At 39.5% G+C, this 22,719-nt stretch overlaps 1 long non-coding RNA gene across 1 annotated transcript; it reads right to left on the reverse strand.

Annotated features, from left to right (window-relative positions):
- Window positions 1–2,427: 2,427 nt before the first annotated feature.
- LOC147614996 (uncharacterized) lies at window positions 2,428–7,898 on the reverse strand. The gene is made up of 3 exons (XR_015263005.1): window positions 7,737–7,898; window positions 2,971–3,049; window positions 2,428–2,821 (listed from the first exon to the last, which is right to left on the reverse strand). It is a non-coding gene; the product is annotated as an uncharacterized LOC147614996 (long non-coding RNA).
- Between the last annotated feature and the right edge of the window lie 14,821 nt (window positions 7,899–22,719).

Here is a 22,719-nt window from a genome sequence, read left to right on the forward strand (position 1 = left end):
TAACATGTACCTTTGCTTATGATTTCCAAAAACAAAGTGAGCAAAAAATAGACCCAAAAAAACAATGCTCACACAATTATAAAAATGCAAACACTTGAACAACCCCCACCACCCCCACCCTATTAGGGATTCCCAATAAACCACTAACCTTTTCGTTAACTAACTAACCTTTCTTATTCCTTCCGAAAGAACAAAGACCATCGAATGTCACTTAACATCAAAAGCCATCAACAAAGATTGTCGATTCTCCCCACAAAAAGGTCTTCAACGCAATCACGTGGATGCAATCGATATCAAGTCGGGGGGAATGTTAACCCATTCCTAGGGTTAACAAGAAATACCACCATTATCTTACATCAAGGAGTCAAGGTAGATACACCAAAAGATCATACATTCAAGATATGAAGCAATGGTGTCCAAATCTACAACTTGGACGGGTGCGCGTAATGGTCCGACAGAATACTTATGGTGATTCCTACTTCACGAGCATGTGGTTGCAAGTTAGGATGAAGCCGCAAGTGATGTAATTCATGGATATATTATGAGATTAGTTATTGTAATAGAATTAGGCCTCTTATGAGTACCTAAAGTTCCCAATCAGCCATATATTTAAGTGAGTGTGAACACTTATGGCACCATGTATATAAGTGAATATCTCTCATAATACAAAGAACTCTCCCATTGTGCAATAGAGTCTTGCTCTTGCTAATCTCTCTCTAATCCATGCTAGTGAGTGTGTGTGAGTGAATTAAGGTGAGAGGAGGGACGAGTACACGTAATGCAACACAACGATGTGACAATGCTCGCGGCGGGGAGGTGCTGTGGAATTGCTTCTCAAGGAGTTGTAGATATTGGAGACCTCAAGGGATACGAGTCCCGCCATTGGAAATATCTAGTTGCAGTTCAATAGGTAATATTATTGTTGGATGTGTTTCATGAGGGGTGTGGGTGATCCATAACACACAAACAATATGTATTTCTCATACACACACAAACCAACCTTCATCTGACAAACATCAGCTATAGTTGAGCTAGTTTTAGATTGAGCCAAGTCTCTAAAGGGATGCCACACAGAGATACTAGGGCAACAACTTCCTAGAGCTTATTCTCTGGTCCTCTGTACACCCTCTTCTCTGACTCAACCAATTCCACTCCCACTGTGTCAATCTTCACTGTGCAACCTTCAAAATTTGTAAGACCTCCCATCCGTGAGTAACCTCCTCTCTGTAGTCCTCTCTGTAGTCTCTCTACTCACTCCCTTTTTCCTTCTTTTTTTAAAACTTCTTAATTTCTCCCCTTCATCAACCCGTCATCGTTACCTCATTTCTTCTAGAAAGTTGTGCCGCTTGATTCCTTCGATTGCCCATACTCTTTCCTTCTTTCTTCGCGCATGCATTTCCACTAGGCTAATATGTGTCGCTTTTACCACCTAGGATCCACTTCACACCATCTTATGTACATTACATCTGCCTATACATCATGTTTGAACTTGGCTATAGATTCCTCTCACATATTTCCCCAACCCCTTTGTAAAACACTTTCAAGTGTTTCACTATATGTTACCTGCCTTACATAATTCTAATGTGGTATGGCCTTAACCTCAAGGCAAGTTTTTTCTATCTCGCCCATTGCCTTGCTACTGATATGAAAAACATGTCTCATATAAGATTGCTTTGTTCCTTTTTGCATTAGCACTACTCCTACTGCATGTTTTCCAACACTAAGGCTCAGATAGAAAGGCTGACTCCAATCTAGGGGCATCATTGTTGGAAGAGTAGAAAACATATCTTTGAGACTCTCAAAAGGGGGATGCACTTTTTTGGCGAGCTTACTAAGGCGAGCCATCTAGAGGAGACATGAGCTTCTATAGGTGAAGGCAAGCTTTTGAAGCACATGCAAGCATTTGTTTTAACTTTTAGGCAAGCTTCTCCAGCACCTATGAGTGCAAGCTTCATCGGCTAGTATGGAATAATAAGTTATATAGTGTTTGTCTTCTGGTCATATGTAGCATCACATGATGCTTTTCTATCACAAAAAGTTACATGTACACATCACTTGTATATAAGAAGCACCATGATTCATGCTTTACCCTCACCACTTATGCAAATCAGATTATTACAACCATATCATGTGACCATACCATACCTTTGTTTATGATGATATCGTGATAATGTGCATCATCATATACGACCATATCATGCTATGTACATCATCTTATATGACCATACCATACCATACCATACCTTTCTTTATGACAATGCATTTAAGAAGTCCAAAAAGATTCATAAAAGCATAGTTTCAACACAAATGTAAAAAAGCTCCATACTTCCAACATAGAAGCACAAAATAACCATAGTTTAAATGTGAAGTATGAAACAATGCGGTTTCCAAACATCTACTTTTCTCTTACAATCAACATGTAGAATAGGCATTAATACTATCATTTGCGTATAAAACCTCATCATACTTCATAAATGGGACAAGCACTAATGTGCATCATCCTTCATGACCATACCATACTATTCTTTAAGACCATACATTTGAGAAGTATAACAAAAGATACAATCCATAGTTCCAACACTAGTAACTCATAACAACCATAGTTCCAACACTACTAACTCATAACAACCATAGTTCATGCACAAAATCAAAAAATATCCATATCTCCAACATCAAGCATCCAAGTATACCTACTCATCTTTGCCTTCCTCTCTTTCATGAGAGGCAAGTCTAAGAAACTCTTTTAACATGAGCTCATCCTTCTCTAAATAAATGCAATGTCGGCCCAACTCTTTGCATGCATTGGCCATGTTTCCTGTCCCTACAAACACATCAATGATCGTGTCTCATGGACTCGTAAAAGCAATGTATGAGAAACCTACAAAGCATTGAGAGTTAAATATAACATTCATAGACTTGCATCTTAATAAAGCACACACTTCACATCGGGACCTTATATAGATAACTTACCCACTCAAGCCTTTATTCCTCTCTACACCTCCTCGAACAATGGCATTTTGGAAAGTTGACATTGGTTCCTCTCCAAGCTCTGACTCCCTCATCCAATTGGTACCAGCAATGCAAAGTTTAGGATATTTATTAAATACTTCTGCCTTGTTGTAGATGAGTTGCTTAAAATCATTACGAAAGAAAGAGGATAGCACTAGCCATTCAACATGCAAGAATGGAAACACACTAAAGTTATGTGGGAACATAACTTAACCCATAAACATTTACAAATTCCATTGAAATAATGAAATGCATTATATATTTTATGTTCATGTTGACTTACCACTTTTGGATCCTTGCACATGTAGGAAGGGTTGATGTATACCATCAATGTACGATAGAAAGTAAACCCATGAGTAGCAGCTACCTTATGTATCACAGGAAGGTGCTCTGGTAGACAAGTTGTGACCATCCATCCCTCGTCTACCCCACAAAATCCCTTGCAAACTTGAAATTAGCTTTTGCTAGTGCTTTGCTAAAGATATTCCATTCGGGAATTCGTTGGCCCATCCCACACTGTGCAAGGGATGTCAGAAAGTCTGCCCACATCATCATAGCCACTTGATCACTACTTGTGCTTTGCAATGTGACAAGTCTTGAGGACTATTCCAAATCAACAAGTTTGAAACTTTTCGAAGCACCCTATAAATAGATAATCATATGTACATATGGTAAAAAATAGAATGGTTTATACATCACATGATGATGCTCACATAGAGATACTATTAGCTTGTAGCCATCTATTGTTCCAATGGCATCTGCAACCATCATAATGTCACCTTTGATGACACGATGGTACACATATTTAGATGAAGAACCTCCTCCTTTGCCTAGGAACATGGTTAGGAATTACATATCCATATATTGAACTTTACCTTGTATTCATGCCAAAGATTTCTTACCTTGCATTTCTCCAGTCTTCTTTCCATGGTCGTGCGTGCCTCCCACATCAACCTCTGGCTGGTCAGTGTCTAAAGGAATTGAATCAAAGAGGTTCTTCTTACTACTCAAGTGGTCAATTCCTCTCTTGGTTCTTAACTCCTTTTTCTTGGAAGTTGAGCCTTATTCATCAGGAGCCTTCATACCCTACTCTTTCCATCTCAACCATTCTATTATTCAAAGTGGTAAAGATAATACATGGATTGCCCATTAAGCATGTGGTACAATGGAAGCTAAAATAAGACATGGTTTTTACCTGCAAACAAGTTTGCCTCTCCAAAGGGTGTCTCTTTCCCGATGGATAATCAATCCACTGCTGAGGACACACATCCAACTCCCATTTTGTGTCGATCCGAGCCACAAGATTTGGTGTATACATGGTAGAGGGTCCATCTTTAATCACCCAATCATGACACTCCATGGGAATATTAGTGATATCCTATCCTCGGTGTAGGTGCATAACCCACCTGCAATATCCAAGTTACTTTTACGTAAGTATGCATTAGACATGCATATTATTGACCTTGTTAAATTGTCATCTTAACAAGTCACCTCTGTAAAACAAGATGACAAACAGACATAGTCATGAATGGTTGTTTTTCAGGAAGAACATGGTGTCTCATATCATCCTCAATGTCAAAGAATGCACCCTTGAAATGGATTTATCTACAGCTTTGGAAATAGATAAGTGTATCTCAGGGAACCTACACTTGATCCTCTCTAAGATCGAGAGTCATAATAGAAACCATCTTCATTACAAGATCAATCATTTGACTCCAATATGTCTCCTTGGAGATGTACTTGCAAAATGACTTATTTGCAAAATGACTTATTTGTCAGCCTTCATGCCATGAGCTTCCCATGTGTCTGAATCTCAAGCAAGGAGCTTTAACATCTCTTTCTTCCTATATAGTCCATTAAACAATGATACATGTTGTTGCATAAAAAACAATGATCATAGCATGTACAAGACAATGCTATGTGCATAACAAAAAACAAGAAAGTGATTTACATGAGTAAGGAAAAAGATCATTTACTTATCGGATCCAATGTTTCTTGCACATAGGTACCCCAGTTTGTCTTCAGTTACTTGTTTTCCCTTTTGCTCAAAGTTAATGGAGAACAACACTCAAAAGAATCCTTCACCATGTATAGGATTTGCAATGGCAGCAAGCTTATATCCTTTACCTCACCAATTCCTCTGCCTTCTTTATTGCTACTCCATGTGTCTCCTCACACTCCTCAAATGTCATGGTATCTCAGCTTACTTTATTTATCTCCTCCTCATGATTATTTGCAAACTTATCCTTATTCAATCAATAAAGAAAAATAGAGTCAAAGATTAAACAACAATGATTGAGCAAAAGAAAAAGCAAGAATGAGCTCATAGATACCTTGAAAATAAATTGTGAGAGAACTGCCATGGGACAATTATACCAGGTTTGTTTTGCCCCTTCATCTCTTTTCTCATCATGAGAGCAAGGAGCTTTTGCTCATCATTGGAGAAGTACCTCATTAAAGTACCCTTGTCGAACATTCCAAACTTTTGCATAAGAAATATATCATGTGTATGAGGCACATGGACCTGAGTAAGCCTAAAAGAAAAATACATTCAGATCCACGAATATTTTTCTATTCCACAAGAGTCTACGAAGAAAAGGATGCTCACATGTATCTTACCTATTAACTTCGGCAAGTGTAAGTAATATTTTACCTTCTTGAGATTTTTCAAACTTCAAAAATTGACAATACACACGAACATGTCAAGATTGAGATGAGTACACTACAATGTTTACTCAATGTATTATATAGAGGGATAACAATTAGAGTAGAGGGAGGGATCAAAGTTGAGTGGATAGATACCGTGCTTGATGCGTTCCATCCATGCCTTACTACATCTATGGTTTCCACCCCAAACAAGAAACCTTTTATTGCTCAATATGCTCCACTCTAGATCATCTTGAATCTCTGCCTCAAAGTTGAGTGGATAGATACTGTGCTTGATGCGTTCCATCCATGCCTTACTACATTTATGGTTTCCACCCCAAACAAGAAACCTTTTACTGCTCAATATGCTCCACTCTGGATCATCTTGAATCTCTGCCTCAAATTCTTCATTGACCAGATTCCACACTGGGCCCCACAATGCGTGATCATCATCATTCACCTCAAGATCAAGCTCCCCAGGCCTACTCATTGATACAAAGAAGTTTCCCATGGAAGCACAATAGCCCATAGTATCAAACTTTGTGGCAAGCTCATTGATATTACCACTGATGGTTCTTATTGCCTCATTGACCAGAAGCCTACAAAGAGAAATTGGCGGTGGAGCCCTTCTTTTCTTCATTGACATAGTTTGCAACACATCTTGCAGAATGTCAAGTTTGATCTCTTTGCCATACCTATTGAGATTCACATCTTCTCCTAAAGTAGCTACATCATCATCCTCGTTTTGGCAACAACGACTTCAGGGGATTGAGGCCTACTTCACCTTGTTGTACATTAGCTGCACTCTCAAGTCCTGTCATTACAGATTGAGCTTTGAGCCCTTCATTTTCTTCAACTACAATGTTTTCATCTTGATGTGTTAAAGCCCGACAATGAGACCTTAGTGGATATCTACTAGAGGTTGGCATTTCCGCGCACACATGGAGGAGACATGCACATTGTATATCAAAACAGATGTTAAATATGCATAAGATATTAAACACATAAGGGAAAAATAGTTTGTGTCGGGCGTAAGGGAAAAATCAATACACTAATCAATGGCTTGCACCGGGCGTAAGGGAAAAATCAGCACACTATGCCATTGATTGGTGTGTTGATTAGGACCATCAACACAAATTAACAATATGTTTATGGGTGGACACTGTTTATTCCCAATTCTAGCAGGAGGCTACACTCAATGCACGGTTTGCCAATAGCCATCATCGAGTCACAGAAAGAGATAAGATCAGCCTCAAGATGTCTTGCGTCGGGCATAAGGGAAAAATGGCTTGCGCCTGGCATAAGGTATAGAGGATCATCTCTAATCCATCTCAAAGATGAACAACTAAAAAATGGCTTGCGCTAGGCGTAAGCGTTTGTTTTGATGGAGGTGCAGGGCCATGTCTCTAAGCCATCTCAAAGATGAACAACCAAAAAATGGCTTGCGCCAGGCGCAAGCCTTTGTTTTAATGGAGGTGCAGGGCCATGTCTCTAAGCCATCTCAAAGATGAACAACCAAAAAATGGCTTGCGCCAGGCGCAAGCCTTTGTTTTGATGGAAGTGCAGGGCCATGTCTCTAAGCCATCTCAAAGATGAACAACCAAAAAATGGCTTGCACGCCGGGCACAAGCCTTTGTTTTGATGGAGGTGCAGGGCCATGTCTTTGTTTTGATGGAGGTGCAAGTCCATGTCTCTAAGCCATCTCAAAGATGAACAACCGAAAAATGGCTTGCACGCTGGGCACAAGCCTTTGTTTTGATTGAAGCATTCGGTATGCTCTTTAAAATACAGATCATCACGACTGAAAGAGAATTGCCGTGATAAATGCGATAGCCTTTTACCCCAAACCTTTCACCATAGCCAACAAGTATGGCTTTCGTAGCCTTGGGTGAAAGTTTGTGTTGCTGCTCCTCAGGAAATACACAGTGTACCAAATACACAAGGCCTTTGCTCTCTATAACAGCTTGCACCGGGCATGCAAAGCAACAGCTTGCGTCGGGTGCAATAACAAAAGCTTCACCTAGTCTTCAATAGTTTGCGTTGGGCGCAAGGTTTAAAAAAAATGGGGGCGGAGATCAAACCTGAGTGGCGTGGGGGTGTGGAAGACCTTCAGTGGCATGGATGCAACGAGATCCGTCCCTCAACCTAAACCACTGTGTCAACATTTTCATGCTTTAGCCTAAAACTTTGTGACATTTGTTTGGTCTAAAACAAATTGGGTTCTAGGTTGGCATCATGCCCATTGACATGGTTTTGGACCTAGGGCAAGAATATTATGTAACATTGGTATGAATCTAGATCTGGCATCATGTCCAAAACCATTGACATGGTTTTGGACCTAGGGCAAGAATATTATGTAACATTGGTATGAATCTAGATCTGGCACCATGTCTATATGGGGTATTTGGTTGACCTCATGTTTAGTGATATGGGTTTGTTCCTGATGTCAAAATAATCTAAGACATTGGCATGGATTTAACCAAGACAAATTGGGACATCAATGCTCAAGATGGTAAAGAAAAAGCTTATGGAATCAATATTGACTTTGACCTAGATGATGATGGTACTAAGGTGGATGAAGAGGTGCCTTTGAGACCTCAGGAGTACCCTGGAGTACTCTGCTAGAAACTATTGTCCTCCTTCAAGCTTCCTTCCCATTGTTAGAAAGATGAACTCATCTCTATAGTCATTGGAAAACTCATGGGATAGATTCAAAGGATAGAAAAAGTTGATGAACTACCAAGGGAGTACAATAGTGACTGTATCTATGTGTTTTCGCCAACTTTTGGGACGCTTGCTAATATGGAAGGCATGGAGCATAGGTATGATGGACACATATGGACAAGGCCAATTTCATCTCGTCATCACAACATTCATGCAATTGTCATAGTGGCATATTGTGCAGGTATATTTGAGTGTCAGAATCAAGTATGTCCACATTTCAGGAACAGTGAGACCAGAAACAAGGCTTTCTTCAAAAGTCTCATTTAAAAAAATGTGATCTTGGCACATTAGCCATTGCTAGAGTTGGCACATTGGTGTGCCATTTTTGTAAAAAACTTGTCATCTGCATAGGGACCTTGTCATGTCTGGTATATTACATATTTTCGTGGGATAATACACATACAAGGCTAATGATTCATGTTGGAACACATCTATACGAGGTTCAAGTCGGCACATCAAGAAAAGACGTTCAAAAAGTAAAGAACCTTGTAGAGAATGTTGTCAAAGTGGAGAGAGGAGTAGGTCCACAAAAAATTCAGATGTCAATTGCCAAAAATATCATTGAGGACATTGTAATGAAGGCTGGGAGAAAGAAGGAGGAACTCTTTGGAGACAAAGAATTATCAAACTTCCTTGATCAGCTATGCCCCTTAGTGCAAACAAAAAGGTTTTGAAAAGTTCCTATCTTTTATATATTTATGGAGCCATATATCAAGAAATCCTTGATTGATTGAATGGTTGTATTTGCAGTTTTGAAAGGATGGTAAATAAAGCAAGGAAGTCTGCATTGCTAGGAGGATTGGGACTTGATGCTATTTTAGAGTTAAAGAAGAATTTTATGTATGATTTTTTTCATTGTAGTCGCTTTCCTAGACAAGGATTTGAGGACCGATGCTTCATTTTCAAAATGTCTACAAAAGGACTTGCATCTGGTGGTGTTGACTTGGTGAGGCAGATGGATCGGGATGGAAGTGGTGATTTAAACACTGCATGGGTTATGTTTGACCACACACGAAGAGTAGTTGGGTGGTCAACACTTGCAGTTGGGTGGTCAAACACTTGCATGTCATGTCTACTACGATCCAAGGTATATTACAAGATCAATCAAATATATGTCCCATGTGTGTCTATTTCAATCATGGTTTAAACTAAACAATAAGTCTATGTCAATTGTGTAGCTTGCAGGAATTACTAACCATAGCAACATGTGAAATGAAAGAAGAAGACACCGAGGCACAAATTTTTTTTTGTGAAATGATGAATGAGGTGATGTTGTGTATTGGGCACCCACAGGAAAACGTCTTTGGATTCATGGCCGATGAGTCACAGGCCAACTGGAGTAGTACGCCATGTGTTTAATGGTGGAGTTAAAAATGTAATGCATGGTCGTGAAAGAACTTGTTTGTTTCATTGGGAGCAGAGCCTACAGAAACACACCGTGGGATATGTACAAAAGGACTTTCAAGAGGAGCACTTACAATTGTGTGAGTCATGGCGAACAGCAACAAAAGAAGAAACTCAAGAGAAGTATACCATGATAAGGAAATGGTGGAACATAGGGGGAAAAGTGAATAAGAGAGATATACATTACATGGAGAGCTGGCTAAGTTGGTGGCACATAAGAATAGCACATTGGGGTGATATGATGGGTGCTATAAGTAAATTTATGTATTCCTCACTCATATGTATGTTCCATCTATCAAATTTATGTATTCCTTGTTCATATATATGTTCCATCTATCAAATTTTAATTCTAAGATTTATTTTGTGTACAGGTCTTGTGTATAGCGCAGATATGGCAACCACACCACGCACCAACCTTGCTAAGAGCAAGCATGGGAGTTGGCTTGCTGGAAAAGGTTTTAAGAGCAAGATCAGCTTGTATGATGTTGCTGTTAGTGAGACTTGGTAAATGCTCTGCTTCAAAGTGCCAAAATGCAAGGGTATCAAAGTGGAAAACACTTGGGTATTGGCCCTAGCTTAGAGAAACTTGTTAAAAGGGTAGAAAGAGCCAAAGAAATGAGGAAAACTTAAGTGATTCGTACTATGAAAGAAACAATTGCAGGAACGCCAATGTACACTCATCAAAGTCATCTAGAGGGAGAAAGAGAGACTTTCCCAAGACGAAGGAGCCCTAAAATAGCGATTGATATTGAAGAGGATAGCAGTCATTGTCTAGAGTATAACTATACAACAAGAGGATAGCAGTCATTGTCTAGAGTATACAACAAGAGCTTGTGTGGCAAAAAAAGCTAGAAAGCTGATTTATGATACTCCAAATTGTGCTGCTAATGAAGACACAGTAGCAAACTCTAACACCACAAGTACTAGGATTCTTGTAATGCAAGATGGTCAACTTGTGGTAGAGAGGGAGGTGAATCAAACCTATTGGGAGATTTGAAGAACTCCACTTGGGAGTCGTGTGAAATGTCTTGGGTGTGGAGGATAGATGGCCGAAAGTGCAATGAGCCAATTATTGATTAAGGCACGTGCATCCCCTAGTTTCTTTGCAAACGAGGAAGTATCATGATGGTATGCGCACAAAATCACAGATGATGTGGTTTTGCAATACAGATTGTACACACACCTGGAAAGTTGACAAAAACATTTTTCCAATGCTAGCCATACCACAAAGTTGGCCTTTTCTGACAGGCACTAATCTCACACAAGAAGAGGTGAATAAGTTGAAGTTGCTGGCTTCAAGTTGGAGACCATCCCTCCCCCCGCTGTTGATATTTCAACTGCAGGAACTAGTTCAGTAGCTACCACAGAAGTTCAATTGCCAATGCAAAATGCTCCACATACCCATTATAGGGGTCAAAGGTGTCCAAGGCAGCACATCAAAGGATCAACCGTGCAATGCAGATGGATGCAAGTGTCAAAATGGAGAAGGTCATAAAGAAAGGTGTGTATGAAAGTTTTCACATTAAAACTATAGGCTGTGGTGCAGAAAGTGGTGGTCAGTATGAGATTCAGATTTGTGAGAGACCAACATGTTCATGTCCAGATTTTCAAAATAGGGTCCAAGAACCAGCCATATCTCGCATGTAAACATTTATACTTTGTATTTTTTAGGGTTTTTGGGTTGGATGAGCAGGTGCATATGTACATTCACCAGCCTATATTGAGACATTCTGAATTGTCTTCTGCATTGACAAAGCCTAGGTCCTATCCTTAGGCTTCATGGAGAAACAAACTTTTTGCAACTCCCATAGGCTTCATGGAGAAACAGAACTTTTGCAACTCCCATATGGCTTCAGAAATCAATTTACTTGGTCAATTTATTCTTCTTATACATAAAGTCCTTTTTCCTTATTGAAGAAATGGTCATCGATTCAAGTTAGGTTTCTTGTACAAAAAAAGCCCTTTTTGTAACTTCCATAAACATGCTTGCATTTTCCTCAGTTCAAGTTAGGCTTCTTGTACAAAAAGCCCTTTTTCTAATTTCAGTCATATATTTAACACATTCTTATGAACAAATTATATGCATTATAGTTTCTTTAATATGTGTGTGTATGTGTGCAACTCCATGCTCGTGTATATTAAAAAGGGTATGGTATAGAAGCTCACCCTTTTTATTATGAACAAATTATATGCATTATAATTTCTTTAATATGTGTGTGTGTGTGCAGATGCATGCTTGTGTGTGTGTGTGTGTGTGTGTGTGTGTGTGTGTGTGTGTGTGTGTGTGTGTGTGTGTGTGTGTGTAGCTACATGCTTGCGTATATTAAAAAGGGTATGGTATAGAATCTCACCCTTTTTATTATCTGTGTATAAGCTTGGGAGTGCTTGCCTCAATAAGCTCGCCAAAAAACCTCCCCCCTCAAAAGGGTAAACATATTCAGCAAGCATACAAAAAGATCTAGAAAAACACATGAGCTTTTGAACAAATCTCATTAGCTCCTTGGAGGACCTTGGGCTCTCCATTTGTAATATGCTTTCTATCTTTAAAGGACCTGGGGCTATATACCATTCTTACTCACCTCATGTCCCAAGAGGACCACTCGAGCCCTTCTATCTTACACTTTGCTGCTGTATTGAGCTGGGCTGCTCCATCATCACATCAAGATGTTTAAACATAATTTCAAGCCTCTCCACATGTATCAACCTATCACTGTAAACATAGAATTCATCCATAAATATCCTAACAAAGGTTCCAAGATAAGGAGCAAGGATTTTTTCCACCTCGCTTTGAAAACTGGCATAAGCATTGAGTAGTACAAAAGGCATAACTCTATAGCAAAACACTCCCCATGGAGTAATAAAGCTGGTCTTTTTCTGGTCCTTTGGAGCTATTCTAATCTAATAATAACCACTAAACCCATCATAGACTGAGTATCTCTCATGCCCTGCCACCTGATCTAATATTTCATCCTAAAAAGGAAGAGGGTAATGATGCCTCTTTGTAGCAACATTCAAAGGTTTGTAATCTACACACTTATTACCCTTCTTAGGCACACTAACTATAGGGGACACCCACTCTGCATCATCAACATGGTATATGAAACTAGCCTGTAACAATCTAGTGACTTCTTCCTCTAGGATCTGCCTTTGTATTGTCCCTAATCTCCTTAATGTTTGGGGTATTGGCCTTTGCTCCCTCCTTCAATTTGATATCATGAACCACATTGGATGTACCCCTCATTTGAGTAAAATCCTCAGCAAAAAATTTTGGGGTACTTGTCAAGAAACACTCCATATTGCTCTCTTTCATCACTAGTTAGATCATCTGCAAGCATCCACATTAAATCAGCTTTTGGAATGTTGGGTGTCTCACCTTGAGGATAAAATGATTCCATCGTGTGGTTTTCTATTTGCATGCCACAGATATCTGCTTCAAGCTCCAACAAAATTTGATCCATTCTTGATTCCCCAATAGTTTCAACTGAGGAACCAATAGAATAATCATCATATAACTATCAAAAGAAGCTAAATCTTCTCCTCTCTACGATTCCAACTTTTCCCCAATCTCCATAATCTTGCTTGTTTTTAAATCATATCTTATCCTCCTTTCTTTGGGCATGTCAACAAACAAATCAATACATCCTCTATACCAGTCCTACTTGGATTTCATTGCAATCAACCAAGATCTTCCCAAAATAATGGGATATGCCTCAATCCCTGCTGGCATGACATGCATATCAATGACTGCCTTTTGTCCAAGTACATTCAACTCCACACCCTCAATCACACCAAGGCATTTAACTTTTAAACTATTGGCCATCTTGACACTGAAGATAGGTTTACTTGTTATTTCCAAACCCAAATCATGTACAGGTTCCTCAGCCATGACAAATACCTGAGCTCCACCATTTATATAAACTTTGCTTAATTTCTTGCCCTGAATCCGAAAATTAACAATAGCCAAATGTTAGATACCCTACTTAGTTGAACCACATTAGCTTGAGGCGTTTTAAACTTGACTCGTCTGACACTTACAAGATTATGCCCTTGTCATCTTATACTAGAGTTTAGTTGTAAAAGTTGACCATATGTAATATCTTCCTTCTTATGCTTCACATCTTTCAAGAGACTATAAGGAGATTCCCCTTCACCCAACTCAAAGTCATCCATACCCAATCTTTTTTATTCTAGCTCTAGCTCTTCCTTGCTTGCTAGATTCCAACTTCTTAATGGATGACTTTCCTTTTTCTCTTTTCTTCTTGGCCCTTGTTTCCTTATCTGCACCTTCTAAATATGATCTTTGCATCCTTATTCTTTTATTGGCCAACATGTCAACTTCATCCTCCTCTTCCTCAATGGTTTCAAGCACATGCACATTCCCCAAAGGACCTTGCGGTTGTATCTGCCCTTGTACTGGCTCCTGGTTTCCATTATTTACTTCCCTATTACTGACACCTTTGTTACCTTATGGCCTTTGAATGATCAGGTACACACCTCTTGACTCTCTCCTTGGTTGAGGACATTGCGGAGCTATATGGCCCCTCTCCCCACAGTTATAGCATTATAAGTGATCTATCCATTTCTTTGTGGTCTTTCTCCTTGTGATATTTGGACCTGCTTTTGAATAACCTGTATAGCAAGATTAAGATTTCTAATTTGTTAAGTCAACCTCTGAATCTCGTGATGCAAACCATCCTGACCTCTATCTGACTTAGCAACCCTTGGAATCTCAACACGATGGTCCCGTTCTACATGAACATTAACAGGCAAAGGATCCATCATATGTCCACATGTTCCATGGCCATATTTAGCTGACAAACCTATTTCCTTTTCTTTCTGAGCCAGCTCCTATTTTTGCACCTTTTTCTTTCATTGTTCCGATGCTCAGCATAGGTGTGAGGGTCTTTGAGTTCCACCTTCTCCTTAATAACCCCATGTAACAACCCTACAATCTATCCTTCTTTAAGAAATTAGGTGGTATTTGATTTTCCCCTAATACCCTCACAATTTGTCTCCATACTCCTTCAAACTTGTTTACAAAAGCAACAATGTCTTCTTCTTCCCCTTGGTACAGTCTACTAAGTTCCTTCCAAAGGTCCTCTGGATTATTAGTCCTCCCATACTTTCTTCTTAATGCATTTATCAAATTCTCCCAATTACTCCTCTCCTCTTCTATTAACACATCCTCATACGATTCCCTGGACTCACCTTCCAGAAGTAATCCTATCATTTGAGCCTTGTATACATATTGACTGTATACATATTGACTATATACATATTGACTACTAGGAGCCTGGAAACAATTAAATACATATTGACTACTAGGAGCCTAGAAATAATTAAATACATGAATCATCACCTCGTAATCGAGGCCAAATGGAAAGTATTGACCATACTCCATTAATCATGTGTCATGCCTACATCCTTCTTCTCCAACTTCTTCTAGATTGCTTTAAAATCCACTTAATGTGATGATGGTTGATACACAACCATGGCATGCAATGCTTTTTTCACCCTTGTATCTTCTTGCTCTTTTCTTGCCTCTCCTTCCTATGTTGAATCTCCTCATGTCCCTAACTTCTGACTTTCCTCATCACCTGCCTTCATACCTTTGTCCCCACTAGCATCCCCATCTTTATCCCCATCCTTCTTAGTCTTCTTTGGTATCTTCTTTGATTTCTTGCCCTTAACTATAGTCTCAAAATTTTTGACGGGTTGATCGATATTCTATGTATCCGATGTACACCACTCTCTACTTGTCACGGGAGGAGTTCATCCTCGCATCTTCATAGCACGAAGGGTCTAACTAATATACTATTCCTCCTAGTGCATACACATTTATGCAATGTATATTCAATTTTCCTACATCACCTTCTTCTAGTTGACTAACTTGCCCCACATCACTATACTCACAATGTTGATACACAAATAAGTGAATACAGTGTAGTTTTTGGAGAGCACTATTGTAATTGTCAAGGTACCACCCTTTAGGATCTGAGACACCATCCACATAAGAAACTTATGAGGATTTCGTCTTTGCTTTCATCACCCTCGACATATGTATTCAAAAAAAGGAAAACATAAAAATAGTAAGATCATTGTAACACTTATAAACTAAAAAACATTGAAATATGAAGAAGATTGAATATGAGATCTTTGTATATGACATTCTCAAGTCCTTCCATCACCTTGAAGGGGAGAATGGCATGACATGCCATTATCCCATTACATTCAAGGACGAATGACAATGGTGCCATTCTCAAGGCCTCCCATCACGTCATGGGGAGAATGGCACCGCTGCCATTCTCCCTTACATTCAAGGATTGGTAGTGGTCACATTCTCCCTTACATTAAATAAATGGTAGTGGTGACATTCTCATGTCTTGCCACCCCACCTATATTGGAAGGGTAATTTTAGAGTTTTGTCATGCAATACAATGTTCAAGTTTGCCTATGAACTACACTATACCCCTCCAGTCAGGACTGGAATTGCTGATTAAAAATATTAATATACCCCTTTCAGGGCAAGTTCCAATGTCTCTTTTCCCACTTTATTGCTTTTGAAAGTGGTGGTCAAAAACCTCTAGGTTGAAGACTTACAAGATGTCCCTCCCCCTGCCTAGATTCAATATACTCCTCTCCGAGTGTGTATGCCCAAATGAATACAATCAATATAGCTATAGATGGTGGGTGGACAATATTAGTCAGGTTTTTGATGGGTTAAGAATTATGAATTTAGGATTGCAGGTAGTCTATGGGTATTGACTTCCATACCCATGCAATCTCGAAAATCCAGGAGCTTGTAATAACACGCAACATTTTGCATATTGTGAAAAAATCAGCAAGATAATGGCATCCTTAAACCACTACCATTCTCTCTATAGAAGTAGGATAATACATGGTTGAGGATTTCGTCCAAGCCCTTCCGAAGGAAATGATCCTTGTCCCCCCTTCCCCCTCCCTCTCCCAAATAATTCCGGGTTACCCAAGTCGAAGTGAAGTTGAGGACAAGATCGTAGTTAAAGCTCTAAGGCCAAAGGAACTTGGAGTACAAGATTCTTATTTCAATTCCCAAGAAAGAGCACAGATGCTTCAGAGTTGGGTTACTTGTGTAATATCTCTCTTCCCTTACCCTAACCCAGGCGAGAGGTTAATTTTTGGGGTGTATATTTTAGTGAGTATGAAATTTTAATAAGATGTGCATTTTTAATGAGAAAATTGGAAGCTTGAGAAATTTAAAAATAGAATTGAAGGTTGATAGTCAAGTTGGCATGGCTTTTCCATGTGCATATGTGCATCCCCTTGCACATTAGGGTCAGAAAAAGAGAGATAATAATACAACATAATATGTATTTTTAAAATTAAATAAAAATAATTATCTATAAATGATGTTGGGGAATGTGTGCGCACTAGTCTCAAGTAAAAATTAAAAATAGAGTGCACATTTAATTTAATTCAAGGTTGAACGGGTGAAAGATTAAATGTCTAAGGGTGGAGGGTGTGCTTAAAATCTTAAGGATAATTTTTGGGATGAAAAATAATAATTAATGTGGAGATAATAATGATGAAGTAATAGATAACTCTAGACGTGCATAAATATGGGAGTTGACCATGTATGGGTGGATGCATGTAGAATGGTTGAGTACATGAGAAAATGGGTGGATGAATGAAGTCTAAGATTAAGTTGTATGAGACATGGTGGGCTACTAACTTGAGTGAACATGTAGAGAGTGCACCAATCATTTTCAAGTACAAAAAGAGCACCTTGCTTATGAGAAATCCACAAAACATTTCCTAGAGAAAGGAGATTATTTTCTACTGTAGCACATGCCCATTGGTCATGTGTTACCTTTACCAAGTCTACAAGCAATCATTTGGAGTGTAAGAGAGCGATTATTGGAGTTGTACAAGACCTAGGATATGTAAAAAAACTTGTGGGATTTTAAAAAGGATAGAAGCTCATTTCTTTATCCACTGGGTAGTACAACAAGTCTCCCACGAGTCAAATTTTTCATAATTTGCATCTCATTCTTTTATAGTGGGAATGCATCATGTAGTTCTTGTTGGAAATCACCATGCAAGAAGGCATTCTTTACATCCATCTGATGTAAAGACCAACTCTTTGTTGCAACCATAAAAATGACAACTCTCACGGTTGCCACTATTGCAACCAAGCTAAATATCTCCTCATAGTCAATGCCATAAGTCTGCACATAGCCCTTTGCAACCAATCTTGCCTTATACTTGCTCACTGCTGAATGACCAACGTTATGCTTGACCTTATACACCCACTTACATCCAATTGTCTTCTTTTCCTTTAGCAAAGGTACTAACTCCCATATTGCATTTGCATCCAATGTTGCTATCTGCTCATTCATGGCATCATCCCATTTCTTATTTCTAAGTGCTTGCTCAAAACAAGTGGTCTCCAACTCCTATATTGCTTTAACCATGTAAGCATAATGATGGGATGTATATCCATCATATCTCAACCTGTAAACAGGGTACCTAACCCTCGTAGACCTGCATACACCTGGATCATTGCTAGGTGTCCTCAAAACAGCTCTGGTTCTCCTTATACCAAGAGTAACCATAGACGGAACGCCAAGCTTCTCATTAAGGCTTTGCTTAGAGCGCTAGAATCACCATCCACATATAAGTAACTTGCTGACAGATCAAGCACAAAAGGTTGATCTACCTTTTCCTTTCCTTTGTGTGATACATGTGTACCTTCATCTATCCTCAAATTGCCTAACCATGGACCAACATTGGATCCATTGATAGAGGAATCTCAAGGTCTACTAAGAACTTGTGATTGCTCCTCTACATGTGGTGCAACACCAACACTTCTTACATATGCATCTTCTATTGCCTTCAATCGCTGGTGCATACCAACTCCTCATCTCGTCGAAGATAACATCTCTGCTTACTCGCATCTTACGAGTGATAGGATTATAACATCTATAAACTTTCTGCTCCATAGCATGACCAATAAAGATGCATTTATTGTTACTTCATCAGGAACATGCACACATGCGCAATACACCCAAACACTTTCAAGTGAGACATTCAGTCTTGTGCCTGTAAACTTCTGTTCCAGAGGTTATACCATGAACAGTTGCAGTAGGCATCCTATTCATAATGTACACATCAGTTGCTACTGCTAAAAAATAATGTGGCATATTCTTTTCAGCCACCATCAAGGCACGTGCCACTTCTGTAATGTGCTAGTTTTTTCTTTCTACAACACCATTCTGTTAGAGTGTACTTGCATGTAAACTGTCTCTTGATTCCCTCCTTTCTTAGGAAATCGTTGAGCTCATTGGAGAAATATTCTCCCCACTATCTGATCTTAGGCATTTTATTTGCATGCCTTTTTTAGGAGTGGTAGGGTTATAACATATATAAACTTTCTGCTCCATAGCATGACCAATAAAGATGCATTTATTCTTACTTCATCAGGAACATGCACATACGCGCAATACACCCAAACACTTTCAAGTGAGACATTTGGTCTTATGCCTGTAAACTTCTGTTCTCAGACATACCATGAACAGTTGCAGTAGGCATCCTATTCATAATGTACACATTAGTTGCTACTGCCAAAAAATAATGTGGCATATTCTTTTCAGACACCATCAAGGCACGTGCCAGTTTTTTCTTTCTACAACACCATTTTGTTGTTAGAGTGTACTTGCATGTAAACTGTCTCTTGATTCCCTCCTTTCTTAGGAAATCGTTGAACTCATTGAAGAAATATTCTCCCCACCCATCTGATCTCAGGCATTTTATTTGCATGCCTTTTTTCTTCTCGACTAAGGCTTTAAATCTTTGAAAGTGAGCCAAACACGTCACTTTTCTCCTTCATAAAGTAAACCCACAATTTCTTAGTGTGGTTGATGAATGCAACATAATACCTGCAATGTGTAATTGTTGCAGTCTTGGACGGTCCCCATACATGTGAATGTATAGCATATAATGGCCTTGCATTGACATGCTTTTCATGTGGGAAAGCATGTTTGGCCTACTTAACAAGTTGTCATGCTTAACATACTTTATACATACTATCAACCTTAAACTTTGGCAACAAACCTAACACTTGTTTCATGTGCAAACATGGCTGTCTTTACCTCAGGCATGTTCACATCCAAAGTAAACATCCTGCCATTTCTGTCACCCTTTGCAACCAAGTGATATATTTATATTTGAAGTCTTTCACAAAACATCCTTGAGGATTAAACCTCACTTGCAAACCCTGCTCAACCATTTGTCCAACATAAACCAGGTTCTTTGTAATATTTGGAACATGAAGTACATCTGGCAAGTACTTCATTTTGCCATCCTGCATAGATAATGGCACTTTACCAACATGCATAATGGGATGTGGAGTATTATCACCTATTTCTACATAACCTGGTTTTTGCCATCCTGCATAGACAATGGCACTTTACCAACATGCACAATGGGATCATCTGTTTTTACATAACCTGGTTTTTTCATTTTTTGCATGTGTCTAAACCACGCACCATGACTGGTCATGTGGTTAGAGGCACCAGAATCCTTATACCATATATATTGAGATCCTGACACATCTCCTGTTTGTGGAACTGAGCATGTACTGCATCACAAATAGCTTCTCACTTTTGTCTCATCACCACCCTATTTACTAGATGATGCATAGTTGTCTTGCTGCAACTTTCCTTGCACCTTGATTCCAACCCTTGAATGCCTTTATATCTCCTTGAGTGGCATTCTCTTCAAATAACTCTGGAGGCTCCTCATTGTCTCTTTCCATATAGTCCCAAAATCCTCTACCCATCAGGAAATTGGTCATTCTGAACTTCCAAGCATGGAAGTTGTTCTTGTCGAGCTTCTCATTGACAATCTGATTAAGTCCGTCAGAGCAGACATTTTTTTCTTGCAACAATCAGAAACTTGCAAAACAGACAATTTTTGTATGCAACATGTAACACAGTAGTATCTTCTGTGTGATAGTGGTACTTCATCACAACCTACATGTCAGGACAAGGCTAGGGCTAGGGAAAATTGGGTGGTTTAGGGGAGTCCAGACATGTGTGGATGGCTAGGGCTATAGTTAGCCGGCTAGGATCTATATCCGACGGTTGGGTGGAGAGTTGCCCTATTCTCTTCTAAGAGGTCTCATGGAGATCTTAGACTATAGCTCGGCTTTTCATTGAGAATATCTATCGACTCTATGGGTTACCAGGCAATATAGTCAGTGATAGAGATTAGAAGTTTAATAGTCACTTATGGCGAGCAGTGTTGAAAAGGTTGGACACCATGCTCAGCATGAGCTTTGTTGACCACCCTCACAGTGATGGTCAGACAGAAAGGGTCAACCTTGTACTCAAGGATATGCTAAGGATATATGTAAGTAAATGGTAAACAAATTGAGAAGATTACTTACCAATTTTAGAACTTGCCTATAATAGTGTGAAGCATGTCGCTATGGGATTTTGTCCTTTGATGCTTATGTATGGCTTTCAACCCTGATCCCTAGTAGCTGTGGGGCTAGCTACTGAAAGAATTCAAAAGGTTAAAGATTTTTTGCAAGATCATAATGATATGCTGAAGATCAGTAAAGGAAAATGTTAAACGGGCCCAAGATTGTTACAAGCATTATGCAGACGAAGACCGCAGAGTGGTCACATTTGAAATAGGTGACCAAGTATTTCTCAAGGTTCCCCCGAGTTCGGAAACCTTGAGGATGGGCAAAGTGCCAAAGTTGTTTCCGAGGTATTGTGGACCTTTCACAATACTTAACGTGTAGGTAGCTTTGCCAACATTCCAAGGTTCACCCAGTTTTTCATGTTAGTTGTCTGCGAAAGGACTAGGCGGCGAAGATGCCAATGTGATGGATACATGTGTTCTTGTAGATTTAATTGAGCCTCCGTTTTTACCACACAAGTTAGAACGCATCTTGGATTTTCAAGAGAAGCGAACTTGTCACCGAATTAGACAACAATGTCTAGTTAAGTGGAAGGATAGACTAAAAGAAGGTTCAACTTGGGAGGATGTTAGTATTCTCAAGACCCGATATCCTACCTTTGTTTTCGAGGACTAAAACTCTTCCGAAATCGAGGAGTAATGTCAAGACAAGGGGGGAGCTAGCGGTTCAGGGGAGTCCAGACATGTGTGGATGGCCAAGGCTATAGTTAGAGCCAGTTAGGATCTATATCCAGTGGAGAGTTACCCTATTCTCTTCTAGGAGGTCTCATGGAGATCTTAGACTACATGTCACCAGATCTGACCAGAGTTCATGAACATACACCCAATATCAACAATACATGTGAAAACATTGTCTGCACTCCCAAAATGCACTGCTGCAATAACCAGATTTCGACTAGAGACACTTCTCCACCCTAACTTCTTTCGGAAACTGCCAAAAATACCTTGTAGTGACAAAATGGAGGCAAAAACGCGATTCTGGCCACACAGGCACCTTGAAGCTTGTGAAGATAGGTCTCGGAGATGTCTAGCTCCTAGAGTTACAAGGGGTGTTATACCTAAACAAGAAGGGAAAGAGATGATGATGCTCTTACCCATGTACCTCTTCCTTCCTTGCTTGTTCTTGCCTCTTGCTTGCCTCCTTAGCTCTCACATGAACCAGAGTTACAAGGGGTGTTATACCTAAACAAGAAGGGGAAGAGATGATGATGCTCTTACCCATGTACCTCTTCCTTCCTTGCTTGTTCTTGCCTCTTGCTTGCCTCCTTAGCTCTCACATGAACCAGAGCTCTGATACCAAAAAGAGAATGTGGGAGAGAGAGAAATCTTGAGATCCTTGCAAGCAAACACACACACACACACACACACACACACACACACAAGAGAGTGCAAGACACGAGAGAGATGGATGGCTGAATTTTTTTCTATCTTCTTCTCTTCTCTACAACCATTTATCTAAAAGATAAG

Source organism: Cibotium barometz, chromosome 41, assembly GCF_041138505.1.
Source record: "Cibotium barometz isolate CiBa-2024 chromosome 41, ASM4113850v1, whole genome shotgun sequence".
NCBI classification, from domain to species: Eukaryota; Viridiplantae; Streptophyta; class Polypodiopsida; order Cyatheales; family Cibotiaceae; genus Cibotium; species Cibotium barometz.